The following is a 26,887-nucleotide window of genomic DNA, read 5'->3' on the forward strand; positions in this document are numbered from 1 at the left end:
TTTGGCAATGGGCTCCATTCCCCGATCCCCGGTGGTTAATTCACCTATTAGGGGATGATTTTGGTTAGTACTTCATTCCTGTGGGGGTCTTACTGGAGGCAAACTCTCCCCATTAGGCAAGGTGGGGTTGGGTCTATGTTACCACTATCCATACCCGATAACCATAAAATCCCCGTTAGGCACATAACATGTGGCACTATATATGGTACAAGATAGGTGGGTATAGATACCAAAAAAGCCTAATCCTATTGTACTCACATTTACCCTCCCGTCCCCAACCGCCGTAGTCTCCAAATCCCAACTCCCAAACGCTCGCCTCTCCTTCCTAAACTCCTGATATAGCCAGCCCTATCATCCTACCATGTTGTCATTTTGTTTTGGGCTCATAGTTATTAGCTAAAGCGGGGATGGTTAACCGGTGGTTATTTGTTTACCCGATGGGGATGGAGATGGTAAAAGAACTGGCCCCATGATAGTTAGTGGGGATGGGGACGGAGAAAATTTTTCAGCACGGGGATGGTTATGGTTGAAAAATAACCAGTGGTTAGTGTCCCCGTTGCCATATGGAGTCAGGACATCTTCAACGGGAAAGGAATTTCAGACGCTTAAAAAAAAAATATTACGCACCGAAAACAAGAAAGAAGAACAAGTACCTAGACTACTTGTCGCCCATCAGGGCGGTTGACGACCCGGCACCGTCGTTGCCTCCCTCCCTCCTCCTCAGCTTCTCCGCCGCCCGCCGCTCCATTCGTCGTGTGGCCGAGAGAGCTCGGTGGGCCACCGCGTCCTCTAGCAGCCGTTGCCGCATCGCCTCGTTGGCGGCATCCTCGTCCTTCTTGAGCGTCTCAAAGGACTCGACCAAAGCCCTCTGCTTCGCCGGCTTCTCCTCCGGGCCAGGCCCGTCATAGTCCCACTCGAAGTCGGAGTCGTCGGAGGCGTCTTCTGCGGCCGCCGCCTCCCTGCAGCGTTCCTACTCTGCGTCTTACGCGGCGTGGGCCGCCCGCTCCTCTTTTGCTTCCTGCTCAGCGCCAGCTATGAAATTCGCGTCCATGGCCACGTCGATGACGTTGTCTGCGCTATCCTCGTTCACCTCGTTGGGGCTGTCGGTCGGGGGAGGTGGAGTTGGAGGTGGAGGCGTAGTAGCCTGGCCACGTCTGGTGCTGCTCATGGCAAAGGTGGAGGACAGACGTGAGGCAGCGCTACGGTGGAGGTTGTGCGACGGCTAGGGTTTGTATGGGAGGAGATGAGATGAGGCAGCCGAGCGCGCGCCCCTCTTTATGTACGCCGGAGGTAGTCGAGGGCACGGGAACGCGTGGCATCACCGTTAACTTTTTTGGCAGAGGTGGGCGGCGGCCGCTCGGCAGGCGAGGCATCACCATTAACGTGGCGCAGACTGCCGAAGCGACGCGTCGTCGCTAGTTCTGACGCCGCTGAGAAGACGCATTGAGCCAAGGTCGCTGACAGGCAGGCCCGACGAAACGTCCGCCCAGACGCGAGCGGTCGCGCAGCGTCCGTGGAGACGCATCCGAGGCGCATATTTGGGCCAAGTTTGCGTCGCCGCAGACGGCCCGTCCACTTTCCGTCGCCCCGCTGGAGCAGGAACCTGACACATTTTTCTGCCCGGCGTTTCAAGGTTGACGGGGGGGGGGGGAATCCCCACCGCTTGTTATATTCCACGAAAGTAGCCTGGCAGGCCCATGTTCTTACAACAGATGTGGGGAGATACACGGGGATACAGGGGAGAAGAAGACAATAAAAATACAGAAAAAAGAAAACTAGAAAAGGGAACACAAAGGGAGGGGGAGGTTAGCAACCGAAGCCAACCGAACCCCTCGGGAGGTCAGCTCCACAAAGGACAGTCATTGCCACTTGGCATGGCGAGCGAAGGACGGCGACAAAGACCTGCAGAACCGAGACCAAGGACAGTTGAGGGTGTCAATTGGGATTCCACTTTTATCCCACTTGTAGTATAATTTGAATTTTTTATTACAAATTTTGACATCAAAATTTGAACTACATAGTACAAAATGACATCCCACCGGGATCCCACCTTGACACCCTAAGCACAGTCGAAGGGCATCGGATAGCCGACACTGGGGCGACGACACCGGTGTGCCGACCCCGTGGTCGAAGGGCGATGCAGAGACGAGTCACGCCACAAGCGCAAGCGACACAAAGCCAAAACCCGACATCACCTTGAGGACCTCACGCCGACCGCAAGGCGAGCAACTCCGGAGAGAAACCACACCGCAAGCAGACCGAGGGAGCAGGCAGTGGAATACGTGGGACCCATCATAAGCACACGAAGAAGCACCCCGGCACAGACGAAAGGCGTCGGATAGCCGAGTCAGTGCGGTGACACCGGTGTGCCGCCGGCGATGCCAAAGGCGGTGTGCCGCCAAGACCAACACAGTCGAAAGGCGTCGGATAGCCGAGACTGGGGCGACGACACCGGTGTGCCGCCCCCGTGGTCAACGGGGCGCATACCGAGGCAACCCCAGGACGTCCAGGCGGCTGGGATGGGGCCACCATGACAACGACCTAGGCCCGTAAATATACGAGCGGGCGGCCAGCGGGAAGACGAGAGGTAAGCAGTCCCGATCGCAGCGAGGTGCACAGAGCCAAAAGGACGCCTCCAAGGAAAGGTATGGCGCCAGCGGCGTCATCGTCCACGAGCTTTCGCTCGGATGTGCACCTACAGCCAGGCATTAGGAAAAGGCCGACCTCCCCGCCCAACAGGAACCACGGCGAAGGGTGGACACGGGCCACCGGAGAAGGGAAGTGGTCAAACTGCAGGGAGCCCACTGATGGGATTCGTAGCATAGAAAACAAAAAATTTCCTACCGCAAGAACGAATAACAAGCCAAGATCTAATCTAGTAGATGGTAGCAACGAGAAGATCATGAGACTAACCCTTGAAGATTTCCAAAGCCTAACGAGATTAGATCTCGTGGTGGATGTAATCGATCACTTGCCGCTTGCAAAAGCGCGTAGAAGATCTTGACCGCTTGCAAAAGCGCGTAGAAGATCTTGACGGTGCCACAGTCGGGCAGCACCTCCGTACTCGGTCACACGTACGGTGTTGATGACGACGTCCTTCTCCCCGTTCCAGCGGGCAGCGGAAGTAGTAGATCCTCCTCGGAATCCCGCCAGCACGATGGCGTGGTGACGGTGGTGGTGGAGATCTCTGGCAGGGCTTCGTTGCAAGTGTTGCGGGAGAAGAAGGAGGAGGGAGTAGCTAGGGTTTGGGCGCAGGGTGGTGCTGCGACTTGGGGAGCTAGGGCTGCGACTTGAGGTGCCCTTGGGGTGCCCCTTGGCCTCTTTAAATAGGTGGCCAAGCCCCTTGGGTCATCCAAAAACCTGCCCCCAAGTTTGACGGAGTTCCGATAGGTTTCCGGTTCCGAAAACCTAGTCCTACTCAGACTCTTTTGCCAATTCCAAAATTGCATTAAGGAAAGACTCCTTTTCCCTTAAGGCAACGTGGTTGCACCTATTATGGAACCCTCCGGACTTCCTTAGACATCTCGGGTCGTCCCGGACACTTCCGGAACCTTCCATAATATTCCGGACTATTCCGGTCCTTCCAAAACCTTCTAGAAGCTCCGGTCAAAACACCGGACTTTTTCCGAACCCCGGAAAATGACTTCCCATATATGAATCTTATTCTCCGGACCATTCCGGACCTCCTCGTGATGTCCTGGATCCCATCCGAGACTCCGAACAAAACTTCGAACTCCATTCCATATTCCATATCTACTTAAACGACATCAAACCTTAAGTGTGTCACCCTACGGTTCGTGAACTATGCAGACATGGTTGAGACTTCTCTCCGACCAATAACCAATAGCGGGATCCGGAGATCCATAATGGCTCCCACATATTCAACGATGACTTAGTGATCGATTGAACCATTTACATACGATACCGATTCCCTTTGTCACGCGATATTTTACTTGTCCGAGGTTTGATCATCGGTATCTCTATACCTTGTTCAACCTCGTCTCTGACAAGTACTCTTTACTCGTACCGTGGTATGTGATCTCTTATGAACCATTCATATGCTTGCAAGCTAATCAGATGACATTCCAACGAGAGGGCCCAAAGTATATCTATCCGTCATCGGGATGGACAATATCCCACTCTTGATCCATATGCCTCAACTCATACTTTCCGAATACTTAATCCCACCTTTATAACCACCCATTTACGCAGTGGCATTTGATGTAATCAAAGTACCCTTCCGGTATAAGTGATTTACATGATCTCATGGTCGAAGGATTAGGTAACTATGTATCGGAAAGCTAATAGCAACTTGAACTTAATGACGTGATCTTATGCTACGCTTAGTTGGGTGTTTGTCCATTACATCATTCATCAATGACATAACCTTGTCATTAATAACATCCAATGTTCATGATCACGAAACTATGATCATCTATTAAACAACAAGCTAGTTATACAAGAGGCTTATTAGGGACTCCTTGTTGTTTACATAACACACATGTATCAATGTTTCGGTTAATACAATTATAGCATGGTATGCAAACATTTATCATAAACACAAAGATATATCACAATAACCATTTTATTATTGCCTCTTGGGCATATCTCCAACACCCACACCCTGGACGGAAGGGCAGCGGCAAGAAGAGGGGCAGCCACCCAGAGGCCCGTCGCAGGGGCACGGCACCGGCCGTGCACCGGGGCTGGGATCAACGGCCGGACACCCAAGGCGGAGACTCGGAAGGCGGCCGGACCATGCCGCAGCCGGCTTGACGAAGCCGGGAGCCGTGGTGGAGTACGTCGGGACGGCCTGACGACGCCGGGGGAGCAGCAGGGGGCAGCAATTGATCTCGACGGGGCGCCGAGGCCTGGCGCGACGGCCTGGAGGGTCGGACCGTGCACCCACGGGATCAAGGCGGAGAGAGCCGCGGCGCCCGTTTGCGTGCGGGCTTGGGGGCGGAGTGGCAGCCACGGCGGATGTCGACGGGGGACGCCGTCGAATGGCGCAAGGGCCAAGTCGAGGAGGTGCGCTGGACGCAGCAGTGGCCCCCTGGCGGAGAGCAGCCGTTGCGCGCCCGCGGCAGATCCCGGCGGCCGCCGGCCACAGGCGATGTGCCTTGCGCCAAGGCAACCCGATTGGGCTGCTTCACGGGGTTGGGGGGGCTTGGATTTGGGGAGGAGGTGGCCTCCCGCTGCCACCGTCCGCCGCTGCGCGGCTTCCTCCGACGGCAGCGGGGGTGGAGGGGTGGGGTGTGGCGGCGGCGGCGCGGGCGTCTCGGAGTCGCCTGGGAGCGACCCGGAGGCGGGGTTAGGGTTTCTTCGCATTCTAGTCTAGGATCTGTGTAGGGTTAATGTTGCCTAGTGGAGTAGTTTACACTCGCGAGGGCATACGAGTTTTCTTTTCTGAATCAAATTTATTGGACCGCTGAAGTCTGCATTATGGAAAAACAATTTATGTGCATCTCTAGATGCAGAGCTGGGCTGTTGCCCTTTTAATAGAAAACTAGATGACCCGTTGCGCTATCGCGCAAATGACAGAATTCAATCACAATTTTAACCATAAATTTGGCTTATTTTAATATTGAAGGCTCAGAGCGGAGCTCTACTCTTCTTTCCGTTGTCGTCACCATAGTGGTAAAAGGAGGGCATTCGGGTTGGGTGGCCGTTTAGGCAAGCTATAACATCATCCGATGGCGTGAGTTGAAGAAAATGTCCTCGATGGTCCCTCTACCTTCCTTTGGCTACTCACTTTGCTCCCATGCGATGGATCCTTCTACCCCTTGAACGCCCTCCTTTTACTCTTCCGACCCCTTAGACGCACTTGGCATCTGTGATTTAAGACATCTATCAATCAATGGTAGAGTTATCTCTGCATGGTATCTTAATCTATGAAAGTGTAAGAATACAACAATGGTATTGAAGCTGAAAGGTAAGTAAGATATAGCAAATCGGTTAGTGGGTAAATCAAGTGAGTCCGTGATCAGATAGCACAAAAGCTCCACGTTTCTGTAGGTATGCACACGCAAAAAAAAAACATATGCACACGCAAAAAAAACATGGGGAAAAAACAAGATAATATTGTAACCATTCTGATAGTTCCCTCGTTAGCTACCTACAGCATAGATTCCAGTATAAATAGATAGAAACATTAAGTATAGCATATATTCCAACATGGATGGATGGAAACACTGAGTATATTGAAAAAGGTTAGTTGTGGAATTCCTATCTACACTCTATAGAATTTAGCCAATATCCATAACACAGTCCAGGATGGATCAGGTTGTTCTTATGAACAGGTAAAGCTCTGAGATTTCAATGTAGGACCTAACATCATCGTCGTCACTATCAAACATGATCACCTTAGGCTTCAACATCATCATCAGCTCTACTTGTTGGTCATCCGAAGATAACCTCCTCCAGAATGAAAGCATATATACTCGTTTCTCAGTGACGCTAAATGCCATAATTAAATAGGAAGAAAGAAGAACGGGAAAAGCCACTGGCAGCAATCAAACAACTGCACTGAAATGGGCAACACAGAGAAAACAAAGCAGTTTTTGGTGGTCAATAGACAAGTTTCAATATGTCTGGTAGTAATTAAGGGCTTATGACCTAGAATGACCTTCCTAGCCGGAAAAATATAGAGCTATGTTTTAGAATATGACCACACTAAAATTTAATTCTGTATCAAATTCTAGCAGATTAAATACTCGTTACTCAAATCATCAAGCCCACTGCATAATATTTTTCCTTAAGAAATGCAGAATAGGAAAGAAGAGCCTAAAACATACCGGAAAATGTCCTAGTCATACCCGGTTTGTCGCATGCATGGCCCTTATAGCATTGACACATTCGAAGGTGGTACGCTCCTTCATCACCGACGTATGGGTTTCAAATAAGTGATCGCAATTGGCCACTTGCAAAAAATATCTTTCAATCAAAATGTTGATCCAAATCAATACCCTGCACAATAAATGGATCCAGAGATTAGTCTAATAATCATGTATAATCCACCAAAGGCTAAGAAAATAGAGGTCATGGTATGTTTGGACCCCACCCCAGTTCTCCAGTACCTTTGTTAGGTGCCACAGATCATGCACAAATATAAGCTTCAGGAAACTTTGAGAACGTATTTACACCTCACTACCTATTCGGACCTCACTACCTCACAAATATATGCTTCAAGAAATTTGTTTGAGAGAGACCGGGTGCAAAGAGGAAGAAAGATGGAGGGAAACTCACCCGGCTCGCTGCCGAGCACACCGGTCTCCTGGGCCATGTTCGTGCACTGGACGCGCGTCCACGGTCCATCTGGCCGCAGCTCCTGCCCAGCTAACCTACAGGACGGCGATCAACCACCTCTTGCTCATTAACTTATGCGGTACTGGCAGCTCCATACAATAGCAAAGATAATGACTACAAAAAGGGTCACTACTTGATTTAACACTGTAATTCAGCAAGAAACAAAGATAAGCAATAAAAAAAACTTCATAAGTTAGTAGCATCTCTAAACTAAATACAAACAGTACCATCCATCAGGAGCATATCAGCTCATCAATATCAAATAAGAAACTATGGTGCACTGACACTCTTGCTAGCATAACTTTTGCTATTGTATGGAACTGCAATGCAGGTTTGCTACCAAATTCGAGGAAAAAATAACCCATGCATGTTTACACTTCCAAAATGTATTCTGCTAATGTAAGAAATGAGAGCTTAGAAAGAATTTTACACAATGCTAATGTATTCTGCATAGAGCTACAGGTTCAAATAAGTATATCAAACTTCCAAAGACGTTATTAGCCAACCATGCATGTCTAAACTTCCAAAATGTATTCTGCATAGAGCTTACACAAAGAGGTAGTATATCCTGTGACCATGAAAACAGTGGTAGACTCTTTAATTTTTTATTATCACTGGCATCAATTGCAAATGGCTCCATAGACAGACATAACTGTAATAATAAAGCTGATACAGCCAAAAAAACTACAATACTTCAGATATTATATGTACTCTATAACTGTTTCTCTCTTTTAATGCAATGATACACAAGGATTTTGCGTATTCGCAAAAGAAGTATATGCACGGTCACTGTCAAAGATATAGGAGATGATAACAAACAAATTTTCTGTAGAGCAAATAGTATATACACTCTGGAATGGGCAAGAATGATTGGTCTTTGTGTACTACTGAACAGAAATTTAAAGTAGAATATCAGATTGAACCAAGCTTCAAGCTTTTTTTTTTCGGGCTTGTAGAATTGCACAATACATCTATTTAACCATGATTTTGTTCCACAGTGGCATGTTGTCCCCCAAATGTTGTTGTAAGTCGGCTCTTTTATGCACAAATGCACAACATTCAGAATACACTTTCAGATTAAGGAAAGTGCCAAAATACAGACGACAAATATAAGAAAACCACATCGTAAGTCCTAAATAATATAGATTCAGAACATAAGAGGTACAAATCAATCTTGAATTGCAAAAAGCAATATTTAGCATCCCAAAAATCTCAAATAATTTAAGTCCAGAGAAATAAGAGGTACAGATCAATCCGGCAAAGCAAAAAACCAATAATTACATTCCAAAATAGCAGTGAAGATGTGTCAATACAGGATATTATGTTGCTAGGTGGCATACATATCATGTGCCCACCCAAGTGATTTGACTATAGACCAATTGGGTATTACATATCACCAGTAATCAAACTTGATAGCTAGAACAGATTGGACAACACACAAAGCAAACCGATCACCGCACATGTCAAGGAACAGAAGAAGAAATGAAGCAGCCACTATGTGGTCAACAGAGCACACACAATAAGCAGAAAACAGAGCCGATGCGGTTCCAACAGCAACCCCTCAGCGTAAAAGAGCAAAAGTTTAACATGGGCAATGCACAACAATGATAACAGTAAGACATGAAGTTTCTCACCAAACCTGTGAAGCAACACCAGCACCGCAATTTGCCCCTGGAAATAGCGCCCCGTGATGAACTATTCCCCTCAAGAATCCTACATGGACAAGACGATTAGAATCCAAAGGAAACAGGAGGAATGAAGATGCCAGTGATTGATGCACCCAGTACTATCAAGTGAGATAAAATTCATCACCAAACTTGTAGAATCTTTAAACAGATTGGACCTTAGCTAAAATCTGAAAAATGTTCATACAAATCTAAGTTGTGAAATTTGTATGAAAACTCCTATTTACATCACAAATTACTATCAAACGGTCTCAGGAGGCATGTGGCAAAATCAAGTTTGAATTTCAACCATATAAATTTTATCCTCAATTGAGTACTCATACAAAGCTTAAATGTATTCATGTTTATGCTCTTTTTGATAGGTTGACCGATGCCATGCTTGGGTAATAAAAAATGTTTTAGATAATTGGCCATCCAGTAGAATTTAGTAGCATAAGCAACACCTTATTTTCTAAGGTCTTGAAGAAATAGAATATTTTTTGAAAGGAAGAGAACTCTTATATAGAAAATTTTATCATGTAATGCAGAGAATCAAATTAATAATAATTATTAATCCTGGAATCAATGATGGTATGACAACAGTACATTTTCTAATAAAAATATTGATGGCTACTATTTCTAATGTCTTCTGCATCGAATTAATTGCCATCTGAACATCCTAAAGCAAACTCAAATTAAAAGCACCGCATTACACAAAGTGTATAATTGCAGAGCACAGACGCAAAGATAGAAATCAGAGAATTCAATATTCTTATGTGGCCTATCTCTAGGATAGGATCCAGTACTTGTTTTAGTACCAATAGCTTAGGAAAACAAAAATGATTAATTCTGAATAATATAGGCAACACATTTAAAAAAGAACAATATAATGGGCAATCCATGATAGCAGCTTCAAGCAAGGACAATGGCAATGGACATTTAAGCAAGGACAATGGGCAAGCAACAGAAAGAGAAACTAACCCTACGGATTGAATGTGTTAGTCAACACATCAAAAGGAGAATACAAATCAACCCTATGCACATTGAATTAATCTAAACAAATGGCATATGTTGTATCACAGATTGAAGAGAGATTGGATACCAAGGCTAAATTCAGTATTAGGAAAACTGGAAACAAATAGTTCACAATACATAACAAACGAAGAACCTATTTTCAGGAACCATGCAAAACATTACTAATTATATAAAAGATAATTAATCATCAGGTAAGTCTTTCATGGGAAAGTTTACTTTCTTTGTGAGCCTCATTTGGAGAAGATAAAGAAATGTGTAGACCAGAAGGAACTAATAATAGTAGTATAATGCAAGATCGGAGAGGAAACAACAAGGAATGCTCTCTTTATAAGCAAAATAACTTAGGAATCACTGTTACCAACATGAAGGCAGAAAATAGCATACATTGGAAACAGATACACAAAGACTAACAATAATCAAGGCTCATAGTAGGATGGACATAATTTATTGGACCCACTAATAATACAGTGCAAATAGATAAGCCAACAACACAGAAAATAGATAATTAATCAAATCATCAACTCATTTTAATTACTTCTATATGTGGCCAATTTGTAGACATACTGCTGGTACATGTGCGGCAGCTAGCCCCACCTGGGTTCGAGTCCCAAGGGCGACCGAATTAAAACAGGGTGATATCCAACCCGTATGAATCCGTGGCTGGAAAGTAACAACGGACAGCCAAGGGAGGGTTCCGTCCCCCTTTGGTCAACTTTATCATACTCGGCAGTCAGCATATGATTCATTATGTAAATAGATAGATTGCCAATTTAAAACAAGATAAGTCAAGTTTGAATTATTTTCTGCTACCAAGATTACATAGAGGTAGCTATCAATGCAAATTTAGCGGGGTTAGAAACCACTCACTGCATCGATGTTAACTGAAGAACCACACAATGAGGTACTGATATGCACTGTACATATTGAGCTACCAACAAATAGCACACATATTCTGGTTAAGCTTGGGAGTTTATGCACGAAAATTGGTTATATTCCCTACACATAAATCATGCACATAATTAAGCTAAGATTAAGGGATCTCTCTGTTTTTTTTTTTTGCGGGTAAAAGGGATCTCTCTGTTAGCTAGCTCTGATGAAGTAGTTAGTACTCATGAAGCAAACAAGCCTACAACTGTGATCGATACTTGCCACCAAGCTAACCCCTTGCTTTCTTTTAACACTGAACAGCGGAAAAGATTGACTAAGCTAACCTGAAATCTATAATGATTCGCGCAGACACTCGCCGATCTTATATAATATGTATTACTTTCCAAGTTGTACAAATCTGGGAGAAATGGTTTAAAATCCACTATTCACGATCCAAAGAACCAGATGTATTTCTGAAGAAACAAATTGTCCAAATCTTCAGGTCCAGTACATTGTTTTGGCTTATTTTTTGCAACAAAAGATTTAGCCGATGAAATGATACATTATTTTAGTAGTGTGTGATGTCTTTTAGATTTTAGCCATGGTACCTTCAATACATGACATCAAAACCTCCCCATCTAAGTCATGATGAGCGGGCCTTCTCTGAATCATATGAAACAACACAGATAGTTTCAGTCGACAAAAGCTCTTTCCAAGTGGAATTTCAAATGCTCACTCGCATGCCCACACTGTGCTTGCAAATATTCACCTTTTGTAAATAAAATATTAAAATCGCAAGAAGTTACTACATATGATGAAATGGATCGATTATTATAGTTCATTCATCAAACCATCAAATGCTTGGTCAGTAGCACATATTGCATACTATAGATTCTAGGGAGCAAATTGTGCCAATATACAGCAGAAGAAAGGGGATAAATAGAGATGGGGAGAATGATACCTAAAACAACGATGGACTCCACGAACACTAATGCTGGGGTGTAAGAAACTCCTGGACATCCAAAGCCTGGCTGCAAAATAGAATTAAATTAGTGAGGAAGGAATAAGATGAACATATGTACTCTAGAACAAGAAATATTCAGACAAAATATCATCTAAATTCAGTTTTCAGCTTCTTTTCACATGCCATCATAGGCTGGCAACGTGGCGTCCCACTTCATCCCCAAAAACAAAATTAAATCAAAAATATAGAAATGGATCTCAGGGGGAAATAGGAAGGAGCTAGGTGAAAATGAATAAATTTTGTCCCACATTTTGTCCCGCGTTGCAGCCCTATGCCATCAACTCGATTGTTGTTCAGACTTTTGACTTTTATCTGTCAAAGCAACTAAATGAGAATAACAAAGATCAAAAGCTAGTAAAATAATGCATCGAAATGAAATGAGGATGCAAAATCTTGGGTTTACATTCGCAAATAACACTAACGTACCAATATTCATATGCGCAGCAGAGAGTAGTAGCTCACTGGCGTAATATGCAAAATCAATGACCCATAATTAATTATTATTTTGTCATCCATGATGATCGAAAGTACATAAGATGTAGAATCTTAGTACACAGAAAACGAAACATTGCTCACTATGCAATACAATCTGCTGGCCACTTTCTAGCATAATTCAACCTCGCCTAAATGAATCCATTAGCACATTATGTCTAAAATTAAAGGGAAATGCATTGATGGTTTTATCAGGACGTCGTACTATCAGATTCGAGGGAAATTTGATATTACTACAAAATGAAAATTATGCACGGTATTATCAGTCTGTACTACATGGGAAATAGACGGGGAGCCAAATGAATTGTTTGAACAGATGTTGTAGAGATGACGCCCAGTTTTTTTACCTCGCAGACATCCGGCTGCTACCCGCATAGATCGTTATATATCCTCCAAGCATCGAGGCCATGACTAATATCACCAACACATAGAAGCAACTTGGCCGCTATCCTGCACCAACCCAAACAAAGAAGCACCATTGGTAAACCAAGGAAGAACGCAAAACAACGAGCGTGTGAAATTTTGTCTTCTATCTAAATTCTAAAGAGGGGAGGACCTTATTTTCTTGTAAAAACTAAAGAGAAGGCAAATGATGTAAGGTTTTAACTCTCTTCAAAGTATAAACCATACTCGTGATCTGCTTATGATGCCATCAAGGTGAGGTGCTCACCTCATCCATGAAACCCTGAAGTTACGACCACCAACAGTAACAAGGTATGTTTGGTTAGGTTCACTTCAGTTCTAAAGATTCAACCTTTCTTTTAAAAGTACTGAAGCAAACCCCTTATGCTTTTCAAATAGGTAAGTACAAAACTACTATGGAAATGATAAAAAGGAGCAGACCTGCAACTTTAAAAAATTATACACCAATACACCTTCAGGTGTTCATTTATATTCAGAAAACAAACAAAGCTTGTGTTCAGATAGTGTTAACTAAAAGGACTGAAAGGACATTTCAAAGAGAATACTCACGTGTTTGCCTTCTAGTAAATCCATTTTTCCATCCTGCAGGAGTCTTCTGCAATGCAGTTTCCTAGGAAGACCTATAGCTGCTTGAGCGGAAAATCAATTTACCCTTCAAACTGGCCTCGGAAAAAGAGATGACACAAAAGAGAGAGGAAGGAATTAGTGTCAGTACACATTACAGTATAGCAAGAAGTTTAAATGTGAGTGCAACATCCTCCTTGTCTTCCTGCCCAATCTTAATAAAAGATTTTGCTCTACAAAACCAAAGGTTCTTTTACCAAAAGTATCAAAAAAGAACCAGCAAATATGCATTTAAATATGCCATTTTATTTCTGGCTGACCCTCAATATAGCCACCGCCGGCCGACTCCCTGCTGCAGCCAGGAGAAAAATGAGCGAGAGCACAAAGAGGAAGATAGAGAGGAAGAGACAGAGAGAGGAGGGAGATGCAAACCTGGACAAATCTCGCCTATTGCTGCCTGTGCAGCTCGACCCCGAGTCGCCACCGACCTCTCCCACCCAATGCCTCCACCCAACTCCGTCCCCCGTCTCCTCTGCATGGATTCGAGCCCCCGAGCCGCATCCCCTTCCTCTTTTCTCCTTCCCGGGTAGCACCACTCTTGCTATAGTCCAGCACAAGGTTGGAGGAGGTCGATGTTGCCGGCGGCGGCTCAGCCTCCTCGATGAGGACGAGCTCACGGGCAATGTCAAGGTCACCATCTTGCACCCGCTCGGTTAGGACGGGCGTCTCCGCGGCGGTGGGAGCTGCGCCTCCACCAAACTCGCCCCCGCGACGTACTCCTCCTGGCCCCATCGCACCAGGTCGCCCCCGCCAGCCCACCACGGCCCTCGACCCGCGACGCATCGCCGCTCCCGAGCATCCCATCCAGAGACGGGCCGACCACCACCTCCACGGTGCGGCCCAACCTCCTCTTCTTCACCTGGGGCGGCTGGCTAAGCTCCGGCTCCCTCCTCCTCACGCACGCTGTCGTCCGCCGCTTCGATCTGGAGCTCCTCCCACCGCCGCTTCGATTTGCAGACCTTGGAGCACCAGACGGGGGAGGCAGAGGCACCCTATACCCTCGCGACCGGCCTCCTCCACCTCCGGCCTAGCGCCACCCCTCGAACGCCATGGGGAAAGAGGAGAACCGGGGATTGGGGAGGAGAGGAGACGCAGGGATTGGGCGCCCCGCGATCTAGGGTTTTTACTCCCGCACCCGCGTAGGAGAAAGAAGGTGACTCAGACGAGCGGGCGTGGCTGCCTCCGACCAGTTGGTACCACACATAACTGGTCCCATAAGTCATTGGCTCGTTTAGAGAGAAGAAAGTGCAGAAAAAATTACTGGATCGAACGGTTCTGCTGGAAAGCGGAAGGAGTAATTTACTGTGCGCCCCGATCGGACGACCAACGAGCGTTTGCCCCTTTCAGATGGCCTGGTTGGCCGGGTCTTCTTGGAGCTTTTATAGAAGGAATTTATCACGCATCCTGCATTTACCGACTAAGTGTATACTCTAATTCTAGAATCAACATGTGAAGACCACAAATTTCATACATATTTAATAAATTTGTATGAAATAGTTCAAGTAAACTGATAAATCAACAAAAAAAAGCAGTTAACAAAACTTGAATTTCTTTGTTTTTGTTCACAGAAAGAATTTACTATAGATCAGACAACAAAAAGATTAGTACACAGTACTAATGTCTATGTCTCTTAAGCTATATAAGGATTAAGAGAACTAAAAACAATTTTCAAAAAATATGCAGAAACTCCCATCGACGGCACCAGGTATACACCACATGAAGAACTGTACCTACATTCAGAAACGCGTGTTATCTTTTTTTTAAATAGATTTTTTAATTTGAACCCAAATCATAGTATAAGAACGCGTTTGGCTGCTAAGGGCATGTACAATGGTGATGACTCAGCTGTCTGTAAGAGATAGTTATAGGTGATTTTGGTGATGTGGAAGGAAAGAGAATGAGGCTGTCTGTAAAGTTACAGACAGTCTGTAGACTTCTTACAGACACCATTTTTGCTGTTGTATGAAGGGTGTCTCCAACTTATACTCACATATAGTTATGACTAAAAATAGATAACTTACAGACAGACTATTGTATACATTGTCTGTATCATTGTCTATAGATGACATGGAGTAGTATTACAGACAACATCTGTCTAAATCAATGTACATGCCCTAAGAGCATCTCTAGTCGTCCCCAAACCGTCCCCCAAAAGAAATTTGGGGCGCACCGACAAAAAAATGTTCCCAGTCGCGTCCCCAAAATAGGTTTTTTACCCGGCGCGGTTCGATACGGTATATGGCGCCCGAGACAGTCCCCGCCCCACAGGGGACGCTCCGGGCACGCCGGACACAACAAAAAGCGAGACGAGGCGTGTGGCGGGACCGACGCATCAGCGGCTCGGAAGCCTAAAACCCCGTCGCCTACCTTTGGTCAAGCGACGTTAATGGCGTCCCAGTTTTCCCAGGCGACGCAGGGACGCGTCTCTTCGTGCATGGCCGCGTGGCCATCCGCGCCGGCGTTATTGCGTCCAATGACTCGCTACCGCTTCGCCAGTCGCCGCTATACATTAAGAGGCCCTGCGGTTCATCCCAATATCTCGCCGCTCCCAAATCTTCTCCTCGCCGCTCGCAGATCTTCTTTTGCCGTTCCAACCAATGTCGTCGTCCTCCCGCAAGATCGCCGCGGCGATCGGCTTCGGCCGCGACAGCCTCACCGTGAAGGAGGCGTTGGCGTTGTACCAAGCGGGATATCCCGTCCCGTCGGACATGCGCCTGCCAAGCAGCGGCGGCTGGAGGATGGCCGTGAACGGCATAGGCATCCCGGCGCCGCCATCGCCGGGCACGGAGCGCTGGAGGGACGCCATCAGGGCCCGGCGGTCTGCACTCGACGCCGAGGAGCGGGCCGATCCGACCTGGGCGGCCACCAGCAACGATTCCTGGTGGATCGCCTACTTCTAGGCGCAGTACGACATGGAGATGCACAACACCACCGGCCTCGTCGGCGGGCCGAACAGCTGGAACAGGGACATGCGCGTCCTGTTATGGGGTATTCCGGGGCGCACCCTGCAGAACGTCATCGACGGCATCCACAACGGCGCTCCAAGGTTGGAGGCGCCGTCCTCACCGCCAATGTCTCCTGCAGCGCAATGGCAGCCGAGGAGGACGTATTCGTCCTCCTCCAACTCTTCCTTCTCAGGACCGGCCCAATCGACGCCGTCCTCGTCGTACTGCTCCGCGCCCTACACCGTCCCCAAGTGCGTGGTGAAGGAGGAGCCGGCGACGCCCGTCAATCTGAGGCGCGGCGGCAGCGGCAGCCGGCAGCAGCAAAGGCGCGGCGGCGGCGCCCTCCTCATCCCGAAGCCGAAGGTGAAGGAGGAGCAGGACGACGAGGAAGCGGCGAAGGCGGCGCTGCTGGCGAAGTACAAGCAGCAGCAGCGGCTCATCGCCGGCAGCAACGACCCCGAGGACTGCCCAGGGCTGCGAGCTCGACACGGCGATCGCCATGTCCATCCGTGACACCGACAAGCCGCTCGTGGACCTCACCGACGACTGCGAGGCAGGACCAAACGGCCTGGCGAAGGACGAGCCCATCGACGAGCCCGACGAGCGCGTCAAACAGGAGGTCGTCACCGACGACATGTACAACTTCCACCAGTACTACGACGTCTCTGGTCGCCGCAAGTACTTCTAGATTAGGTTTAGTTTAAATTTAGTCGAATCTCGTTCGAATCTATGTAATATATAGCAAGTTTGGATGAATTTAATCGAATCTTGCTCAAGTTTTAAATTTCAAAAAATTTATTTGGGGGACGCAACTGGGGAGCGACATCCCCAAACGCTCGATCCGGCGCCGTTTGGGGAACGGTTTGGGGAACGCGACTGAAGATGCTTTAACATGTTGTTTTTCTTTTTCAGTTTTGGCTCGCTATAGAGAGTGTGAGTGGAAAAGCGATTTAGGCCACACCGTTTGTTGACCGCATTGAGTTTTGATGTATTTCCCGCATGCTGTTTGTTTGCGTGCATATGTGGTTTCACCGAGTGCAAATGAAAAATAGTGGTGCTTGTGTATAGATCGACAATCAAAGACGATGCTCACGACTGCCATCTTACAACTGGATCAGTGCTACCGTGAGCTGCTGAGAACCTCTCGCGTCGCTCTCGATCCAACCAGCAAAAATAAGACCATCTTTAGGCGACCCTTTCGTTTCCATCTCGGCTATGATGACCGAGGTTTCCTCCATGAGTACTCTTCTTCTCTCAGTAGTCAGCACGTTGCTTTCGATCGATGCAGCACGGCATAACTCTCTTCTTTTTTCAGTTATTTTGTCGTGATTTTTCGTCCTTGTATTGTACTTCCGTGCAACTGCGAATTGGAGGTTCAGAGTTAAAGTTCAGGATTCTTTTCTTCAGCTTTTGCTCTGTATAATTGCACCAAAACGAGGTAATATCAGATGTTACTTCCATGAACGAATCATGTGCCGGTTTTTCTCATCCTTTCCTCTGAAAACGGCTATGCTTTTTTTTTTTTAAAAGACAAGGCCGTAGCCCTGCCTTAAATTAATAAGGCCGTTGCCGGCAAGTTGTTACATGGTGCTGAAGAACAGCTAACAGGAGACGAAAAACAACAAGCATATAAGAAAGAAAAAGAAACACAGCTTGAGCTTCGTGTCCGTTGTCCAGCCTTGCGATCCGACTGAAGAGGCACCGAAGCTGGTGAAGAGGACCACCATTGAGAGCTCACGCCCTAGTCAACCTCCCGAGGCCACGCACAAACCCAAGCACCATCCGTTTCTACCTCCGCGAAAGCTCCCTGCTTTCTCGCCCCGGATCGAGAGGCGCCGGACCTGTCGAGGTAGACTGCTCTCCACGAGCACACATGGATATCGGAGGTCACTGCCGGGGAGAAGGACTTCAAGCACTCGCCTCGCCGCACCGCCACCCACGAACATCACCGCCACCCGCAGCCCGCACCACAACACACTAGACCAAGCTGCCAGGAGCAGGCACATACATTGCCTACCAACCGCCGCCGAGCTCGTCCACCCGTATCCGCTATCTCCGACCAGCGCCTCCAACGAGGGAACGACGCCAGAGCGCCGCCGCCGTCCAAACCGAAGTTTTGGGCTTTCGCCCGAGATAAGCGAGCAGGGGAGGGAGGGGATACAACCTCGATGTCGCCTTCAAGAAGGAGCACGGCGCCGTCGCCAGCGTCGTCGACCTCATGGCCGCCGCCATCAGCCAAGGGTTTCCCCCGGTTGAGAGCCCACCGCCGACCAACCTCACCACACCGCCGGAGGGAGTCCGAGGCCAGGGAGATGGGAGGAGCACCGCACGGAGGAAGAGCACCTGTCCAGATCTGATGCCGGAGGCCCGATGGGGCGACCTCCGCACCAGGCCTGCGCCCGCCGCCCCTTCGCCGTCCACACGGCCGAAGATCGCAGAACGCAGCACCGGCGCCACCACCCGCCGCCAGGCTGGCGACGCCCCACCCCGCGCCCAAGGCCGCCGCCTTGCATCCATGGAATTCGCACGGTTGGCGGCGCACAGCCCGGCCACCAGCCACCACACCCAGGCACCGGCGAGGCCGGGCCGAAGAGGGGAGAGACGGGAGGAGAGCCAGCGACGAGTCCCCGCGCGAAGGCCATCCCCGCCACCCGGCCGCCTTCCTCCCTGCAGCCGCGCGTGGGGGCCAGAGAGGAGCTCCCCGCCGCCCCCATCACCGGCGCCGCACAGCCTTGCCGGCGGCCGCCTCCAGGGGCGACGAGAAGGGGAGGGAGGTAGGGGGAGGAGCTGGCGGCGCCCGATCTAGGGTTTCCCCCCCGGTCGCCTGGAGGGGCGACGCGAGGGAGAGGATGGGGGGCCCGTTCAAAACGGCTATGCTTGCATCACAGAGTTTGAACACCGGATACTCGAGAGCAGGCACAAGGGAGATGGAGGTCGCGGCCAGGGCGATGAGCCCCGTCATCTGCAAGCTCGGTGAGCTGCTCGTGGGCGAATACAATCTGGAGAAACGAGTGCAAGGCCGTGTAAAATCCCTCCACACCGAGCTGGAGCTTATGCACGCCGTCCTCCGGAAGATCGGCAAGGTGCCGCCGGAACAGCTCGACGAGCATGTCCAGATCTGGGCTGCCAAGGTGAGAGACCTCTCTTACGACATGGAAGACGCCGTGGACGACTTCATGGTGCGAGTGGAGGGCCCCAGCGACAAGCCAGCGAACATGAAGAATCGAGTCAAGAAGTTCCTCAAGAAGACCACCAAGCTGTTTACCAACGGCAAAGCACTTCATCAGATCTCTGACGCCATCGAGGAAGCTCAGGTCCTCGCCAAGGAGCTGTCGGAGCTGCGTCAGAGGTATGAGCTTGACATGGGAAGCACCAGCATTGGTGCTACTATTGATCCTCGCATGGTAGCCCTGTACAAAGATGTGGCCGAGCTTGTAGGCATTGACCGCACAAGGGATGAGCTGATCCAGAAGCTGATTGGTGACAATGAAACATCCAAGAAGCTGTTGAAGGCAATCTCTATTGTTGGTTTTGGAGGGTTGGGCAAAACGACCCTCACAAAATCAGTTTATGACAAGATAAAAGCCGAGTTTGACTGTGTGGCTTTTGTCCCCGTGGGTCAAAATCCCAATTTGAAGAAAGTATTCAAAGATATACTCTGCGACCTTGATAATGTAATGTTCAGTAACATTCATAATAATACAGAAAAGGATGAAAGGATACTCATCAATGAACTCCGTAAATTTCTCGCGGACAAAAGGTACGCATCACCCACCCTGCGTGTCCTTTACTGTTTTTAAGAGCATCAGATGGCTAGCTTATACTCAATATCTTTTCTTTATTTGTGTTTCTGTTGTAGTCTTGTATATACTTAAAGATAACAATTGTGCTCCAATTTTGTGTTTGTTCTCCAAATTTCACAGTTGGCAGTTCTCACTTATAGTATATTTCTGCTCACAATAGTTACCATTTAATTACCGTCTTCCTTATAAAGAACACATTTAGTTGTATCTCATTCCATTTTACAATTAGTGTTCTCATTTCTCTGGCATAGGTACCTCATCATAATCGATGATATATGGGAAGAAGAAACATGGAAATATATAAATTGTGCTTTCTCAAAAAATACTCTCAGTAGCCGGATAATCACAACAACACGCAAAGTTGGTGTCGCTGAAGCATGTCTCTCTTCTGCTGATGACATAATTCATAAAATGAAACCTCTGTCTGCTGAAGACTCACAGATACTGTTCTACAGAAGAATATTTCAATGTGAGAACAGCTGTCCAGATGAACTACAGGAAGTATCAAAAGATATATTGAAGAAATGTGGTGGCGTACCATTAGCCATCATTACTATCGCTAGTCTTTTGGTTAGTAATCAACAAGTAAAGCAGAAGGATGAGTGGTTCCATTTACTCAGCTCTATTGGCCACGGACTTACAGAAGGTGCTACCGTAGATGACATGAAGAAGATATTGTTGTTTAGCTATTATGATTTACCTTGTCATCTGAAGACTTGTTTGCTATATCTGAGCATATTTCCAGAAGATTTTGAGATTGACAAAGAGTGGCTGATATGGAGATGGATAGCTGAAGGTTTTATCCAGCGTGGAAAAAAAGGAAGTACTCTGTTTGAGGTTGGAGAGGCATACTTCAGTGAGCTCGTGAATAGAAGCTTGATCATGCCAGCAAAATTAAATGGAGAGGGTGAGGTAATATCTTGCCGTATACATGACATGGTGCTTGATCTCATATGTTCATTGTCAAGTGAAGAAAACTTTGTCACTGTGTTAGACAATACTAGGCAGTACATGCCTAATCTGCATAGCAAAGTTCGAAGATTATCGCTGCAAAATAGCACGGTGAAAATCGATGAACATCAGTTTGATATGTCAAAAGTCAGGTCATTTGCTATTTTTCTTCCTGCTGCCGGTTATTGGTTGGCATCTCTTTCAAGTTTGCAGTATTTACGTATACTGGAACTAGGAGCTGGTAGACCTTATAATTCTGATGGCAAAGTGGACAGTGCACATGGTATTAGAGTTGAGCATATTAGAAATTTATTTCACCTAAGGCAACTAGTGATCAACGACTCAGGTGTTAAGGAACTCCCACATGACATAGGCAAGTTACGGTTTTTGCAATCACTGGACATACGTGGATCTGGTATAAAAGAGTTACCCGCAAGTTTCGTTCAGCTACAGCATTTGATACGTCTGTGTCTCGGTGATGGAACAGTACTGCCAAAAGGAGTCGGGAACTTGACATCCCTTGAAGTGCTGAAAGGAAGAAAAGTGTCATTCTCATCTATTGACACTGTGAAAGAATTGTCCAACCTGACAGAGTTAAGGGTGCTCCATCTTTCCTGTGATGAAATAGACAAGGGCACAGCTTTGATTGAGTCTCTTGGCAGCTTGCGCAAACTGCAATCTATGCAGATTCGTGGAAGTAGCGGGCTGGTGGAACTCATGGGTGCATGCTGGGTGCCCCCTCCATGCCTCCGCAGTTTTCGGGCAGATGATGACTTCTTGACACTGCCGAAATGGTTTAATTTAACATCACTTCCCCACCTCTCCTATCTGTCCATAGGAGTGAGAAATTTGCACCAGGATGACATCAACATTATTGGGATGCTTCCCGCTCTTCGCTACCTCTTCCTGTATGCCAGCAATGAAGACAGGTGGAATATTCCTTTATCGGTCGTGAGGGCCGGTGCATTCCCATCTGCTATAGAGTGCGACTTCCGTGGGTTTATGACGTGGCCATGTCTGTTTGCACCTAGAACTATGCCACGGCTTAAGCGTCTTTACATGCAGATGTCCCATCATGTGAACTACCAAAGTGGTGAGGTTGATGTGAGCTTGGCGCACCTTCCTTCTCTTGAGCATGTCTGGGTTGACTTAAGGGGTGACCCTAGTAGCGACGCTCGTGACGCGCTGATGCGTGCAGTGGAGGCCCATCCCAACCGTCCCACCATTGAAATAAAGACTACACATTAATAAATGTTTGACCTTCTCCCTCGCCGATGATGTGTTTGATTCATCTCTTCCAACGCGCCGACTAGACCGTCCCCGTTGTCACGAGCCATATCTTCGACCCATGCTCCGACCCCAAACATACCGCTCCAAAGCGCTTCCCTGTCACTCTCGACCACGTCGCCGTCGCCGCCGCTCCCCTTCTCCTCCTCCTCCTCCTCGACACCTACTCCCCACATGCCACCTCTGCTCAGTCCCCGTTCCCTTCTCCTCCTCGCCGCTTTTTCCTGCTGCATCTCAATCTCCACGCCTCGGCCAGATCCTGAAAAAGATTGATTTTTTTGATCTTTTTTCACGGACCCGGTGGAGGCGATTAAGATCTGATGGCAGAGATCCGAGACCCGGTGGAGGCGCATTGGCGGGTTGGAGGAGACGTTGCCGCACGTCCCGGAGGTGAGCGTGACTCCTGACCCCCGTCAAGATTCCGGCACCGGTGCTGCCCACGATGAACACGTGAGTTCCGCCCCACTCTAATTTTACTGCTGTAATCTTTCAGCTTTCCCCGAATCTTTTTTTTTGCAAAACACAGTACAATCAAAGACGCTCATACATACGCATACACACTCACCCCTATAAACGCATACACGCACACCCTACCCCTATGAGCACCTCCAAGAGACTGCGTTGAAGAACTGATTCGGCGGGTCTTGAGATTGACGAAGTCACCACAGCGGCTCTCGCCGTCGACGGGAACGTCGCCTCCCACTGAAGAATATTCCGCCTTTATGAGACACCAAAGTGTCAAATCTGGGATTTTGAACTCTGGTGGGCTTGGGGTGCCACTGCCCTCCTAACCATCCAACCACAGGTTGGTTCTCCCCCGAATCTTTTTCTCCCGATGCAGAAATCCGTGATTACTCTACTGATGCGCGTCGATTGGTGCGATTAGCAGACGGGTATTGGGATTATTGTACTCTAATTGGTGCGATTACCAAACGGGCCGAGCCATCTGCTTTCATTTTTTGCCCCTGTATTAAAACCTAAAGGATAACTTGTTATGGTCGGTCTGACCTATACACGTAAGAAGCCCACTAGTGGCTAGTTGTGGGCTTAGCCCAAGTAATTAGGGTTTAGAGGAGGCCGTCCTCCTATATAAACACATGTATCCTTCGTGATTAATCAGACAAATATTTAGTATCATACTGTCTCGTGTCTCGTCTCCTGAAGGGAGACGGGAGACCCCCCTGCGCCCAGCCGCACCCAACCCTAGCCGCCGCCTCCTTCCTCCGCGACGGCGCCCAGCTGCCGGCGCCGAGCCCTCTAGCCTCTCCGCCCTCACTTCCACCCTTACAATCTCCGCCCTAGACCCGGTAAAACCCTAGCCCCTACCACTTTGGTATCAGATTGCCTAGGTCTAATGGGCTCCAACAGCCTCCCCGTCGAACCCATCACCGCCACGTCCGCCGCCGCCACCAACACCACCCCCGCCACCTCCGCCGCCATGACAGGCGCCCACGCGCCGCCGGGGACCGCCGCCACCGCCGACGGAGACCAGAGGGCCACCGCCGCCGCCCCCACGGGCCTCGACCTCCTGCCCGCTACACTGGCGGACCTCGCCGACAGTCTCCGCGCCCTCCGCTTCTAGCCCGCGGAGATCAAAGCCGGCCAGCACCCGCCGCCCCACCGGCCGCCGTCCCGGCCCTGTCCGCCACCCCGACACCGCCCGCCTCCGTCGCCAGCAAGGGCCGCCCCGCGTGGTGGCAGCCATCGCCCTCGCCAATCCCCACATGGACCGACGCGTCGCCCGTCTACACTCAGTCTGCGGCGCGGACGATGGTTCAACAGCCCGCCCACACCTTTGGCGGTTCTGGCGGGTTTGCTGCCCCCTTCGCCGAGAGCACGTCCTTCACCCCGGGCCGCCAGGAGGGCGCCTACGGGGTCACGCCTCTGGCGCAGCAGCCGCCCCGCTTCACCAAGCTGGAGTTCGCCACCTACGACGGCGCCACCGACCCCTGAACTGGCTGAACTAGTGTGAGCAGTTCTTTCGGGGCGGCGGACGCTCGCCGCCGACCGCACGTGGATCGCCTCCTATCACCTACGGGCGCCGCGCAGACTTGGTACTACGCCCTCGAGCAGGCGAGGGCGGGATGCCGTCCTGGGAGCGCTTCCGCGACCTGTGCCTCCAGCGGTTTGGGCCGACCCTCCGCGGCAGCCGCCTCGCCGAGCTGGGACGCCTCGCCTTCACCACCACGGTCCAGGACTTCGCCGGCCGCGTTCAGGCGCTCGCGTGCCATGCCCCGGGCGTCTCGGCGGGGCAGCGCGCCGATCTCTTCGTCGGCGGCCTCCCCGACTACATCTGCGTCGACGTCGAGATGCGCGAGCCTGAGGACCTGCAGACGGCCATGTACTACGCACGGGCCTACGAGCAGCGCGCCATCGCCATGCAGCAGGTCTACGCGCAACTTGGCAGCGCTCGTCCCGCGCTCCGAACCTCCCCGACGCCCACCGCCCCGCCGCGCCCCGCGCCGGCCGGCCGCGCCCGTGGGCCCTCCTCGCGCCGACTCGCCCCTTCAAGCGGCCGACGGCTGCGGAGCAGCTCGAGCGACGCCGCAAGGGGCTGTGCTTCAACTGCGACGAGCAGTACGCGCCGGGCCACACGTGCGCCCGCCTCTTCTACCTGGAGACCGTCGACGATGCCGACGTGGAGGCCCTCACCGCCGAGCTCGCGGCCGCCACCGTCACTGAGGCCGGTGTCACGACCTACGCGCCGGTCGACGCGTCCGCCTTCGTCGTCTCTCTTCATGCTATGGCGGGCATCAAGACGGCAAAGACGATGCTGCTCCCGGTGACGATCAATGGGGAGCGTCTCACTGCGCTGGTGGACACGGGCTCGACGCACAACTTCCTGTCCAACACCGCCATGCGCCGCCTCGCTCTCCAGCCGGCGGGATCGGAGAAGTACAGCATCACCGTCGCCAACGGGGACCGTCTTACGTGCCAGGGCGTGGCGCGGAAGGTTCCCGTGCTCGTAGGCGACGAGCCGTTCTCCATCGACTGTGTCGGCATCGACTTGGGCTGCTACGACTTCATCCTCGGCCTCAACTTCCTGAGCACCTTAGGCCCCATCCTGTGGGACCTCGACGTGCTGCCCCTCATCTTCTGGCGCGAGGGCGGCCCCCGTGTTCACTGGACGGGCTTGGGCAGCACTGGCGCATCCCCGCAGCTCCACCTGATGGCCGCCGCGCTTGACGAGGCGCATCCGCTCCCGGCCGACTTACCGCGAGCAGCACGGCGACCTCTTCAACGAGCCGCGGGGCCTCCATCCCTCGCGGCCCCGTGACCACCGCATACACCCGCTGCCGAACACGGCACCCGTCGCCGTGCGGCCGTACCGGCACCCCCGGCTGCGGAAGGACGAGCTCGAGCGCTAGGTGGCGGTCATGCTAGCACGGGGCATCATTCGGATTTCGACGTCGCCGTTCCGCGCCCCGTGCTCCTTGTGCGCAAGGCCGACGGCACGTGGTGCTTCTGCATCGACTTCCGCGCCCTCAACACCATCACGTCCAAGGACAAGTTCCCCATCCCCGTCGTGGATGAGCTCCTGGACGAGCTGCAGGGCGCGCGCTTCTTCACCAAGCTCGACTTGCGCTCGGGCTATCATCAGGTACGCATGCACCCGGACGACATCGCCAAGACGGCGTTCTGCACTCACCATGGCCACTACGAGTTTTTGGTGATGTCGTTCGGCCTCTCCAACGTGTCGGCGACCTTCCAGGCCCTGATGAACGACGTGCTCAGCCCCTACTTACGCCGCTTTGTGCTTGTTTTCTTTGATGATATTTTGATCTACAGCGCATCTTGGGCGGAGCACCTGCAGCACGTGGCCATCATCTTCAACGAGCTTCGAGCGCATCATCTTCATCTCAAGCGCTCGAAGTGCTCGTTTGGCACGACCTCTGTCGCATACTTGGGCCACGTCATCTCCGCCGACGGTGTCGCGATGGACGCGGACAAGGTCGCCGCCGTCGCCGCCTGGCCGACGCCCTGGCCGCCGCGAGCTCTTCGCGGATTTTTGGGCCTCGCAGGATACTACCGGCAGTACATCCAGGACTTCGGCCTCATTGCCGCGCCTCTCACGCGCCTGCTTCGCCGCGACGCCTTCTCCTGGGACGAGGAGGCGGCCACGGCCTTCGCCGCCCTGCAGCGGGCACTCACGACGGGCCCCGTTCTTCAGATGCCGGACTTCAACGAGCCGTTCGTGGTGTACTACGACGCCTCCGGCATCGGCTTCGGCGCCGTCCTTCACCAGGGCGAGGGGCCACTCGCTTTCTTCAGTCGCCCTTTCGCTGCACGCCACCACAAGCTCGCCGCATATGAGCGCGAGCTGATCGGGCTGGTCCAGGCGGTGCGCCACGCGGGCGTATCTTTGGGGCCGGACGTTCCGTGTGCGCACAGACCACTATAGCCTGAAGTTCTTGCTGGATCAGCGCCTCTCCACAGTGCCGCAACATCAGTGGATTAGCAAGCTCT

At 50.3% G+C, this 26,887-nt stretch overlaps 1 long non-coding RNA gene and 1 pseudogene across 1 annotated transcript; one reads left to right on the forward strand and one right to left on the reverse strand.

The window, feature by feature from the left end:
* Window positions 1-11,838: 11,838 nt before the first annotated feature.
* On the reverse strand, window positions 11,839-13,701 carry LOC124682625. Its single transcript, XR_006996351.1, has 3 exons — window positions 13,360-13,701; window positions 12,735-12,837; window positions 11,839-11,902 (listed from the first exon to the last, which is right to left on the reverse strand). It is a non-coding gene; the product is annotated as an uncharacterized LOC124682625 (long non-coding RNA).
* A 5,605-nt stretch (window positions 13,702-19,306) lies between these two features.
* Window positions 19,307-24,373, forward strand: LOC124652882 (annotated as a pseudogene).
* Window positions 24,374-26,887: the final 2,514 nt, after the last annotated feature.

This window comes from Lolium rigidum, chromosome 1 (assembly GCF_022539505.1).
Source record: "Lolium rigidum isolate FL_2022 chromosome 1, APGP_CSIRO_Lrig_0.1, whole genome shotgun sequence".
NCBI lineage: Eukaryota > Viridiplantae > Streptophyta > Magnoliopsida > Poales > Poaceae > Lolium > Lolium rigidum.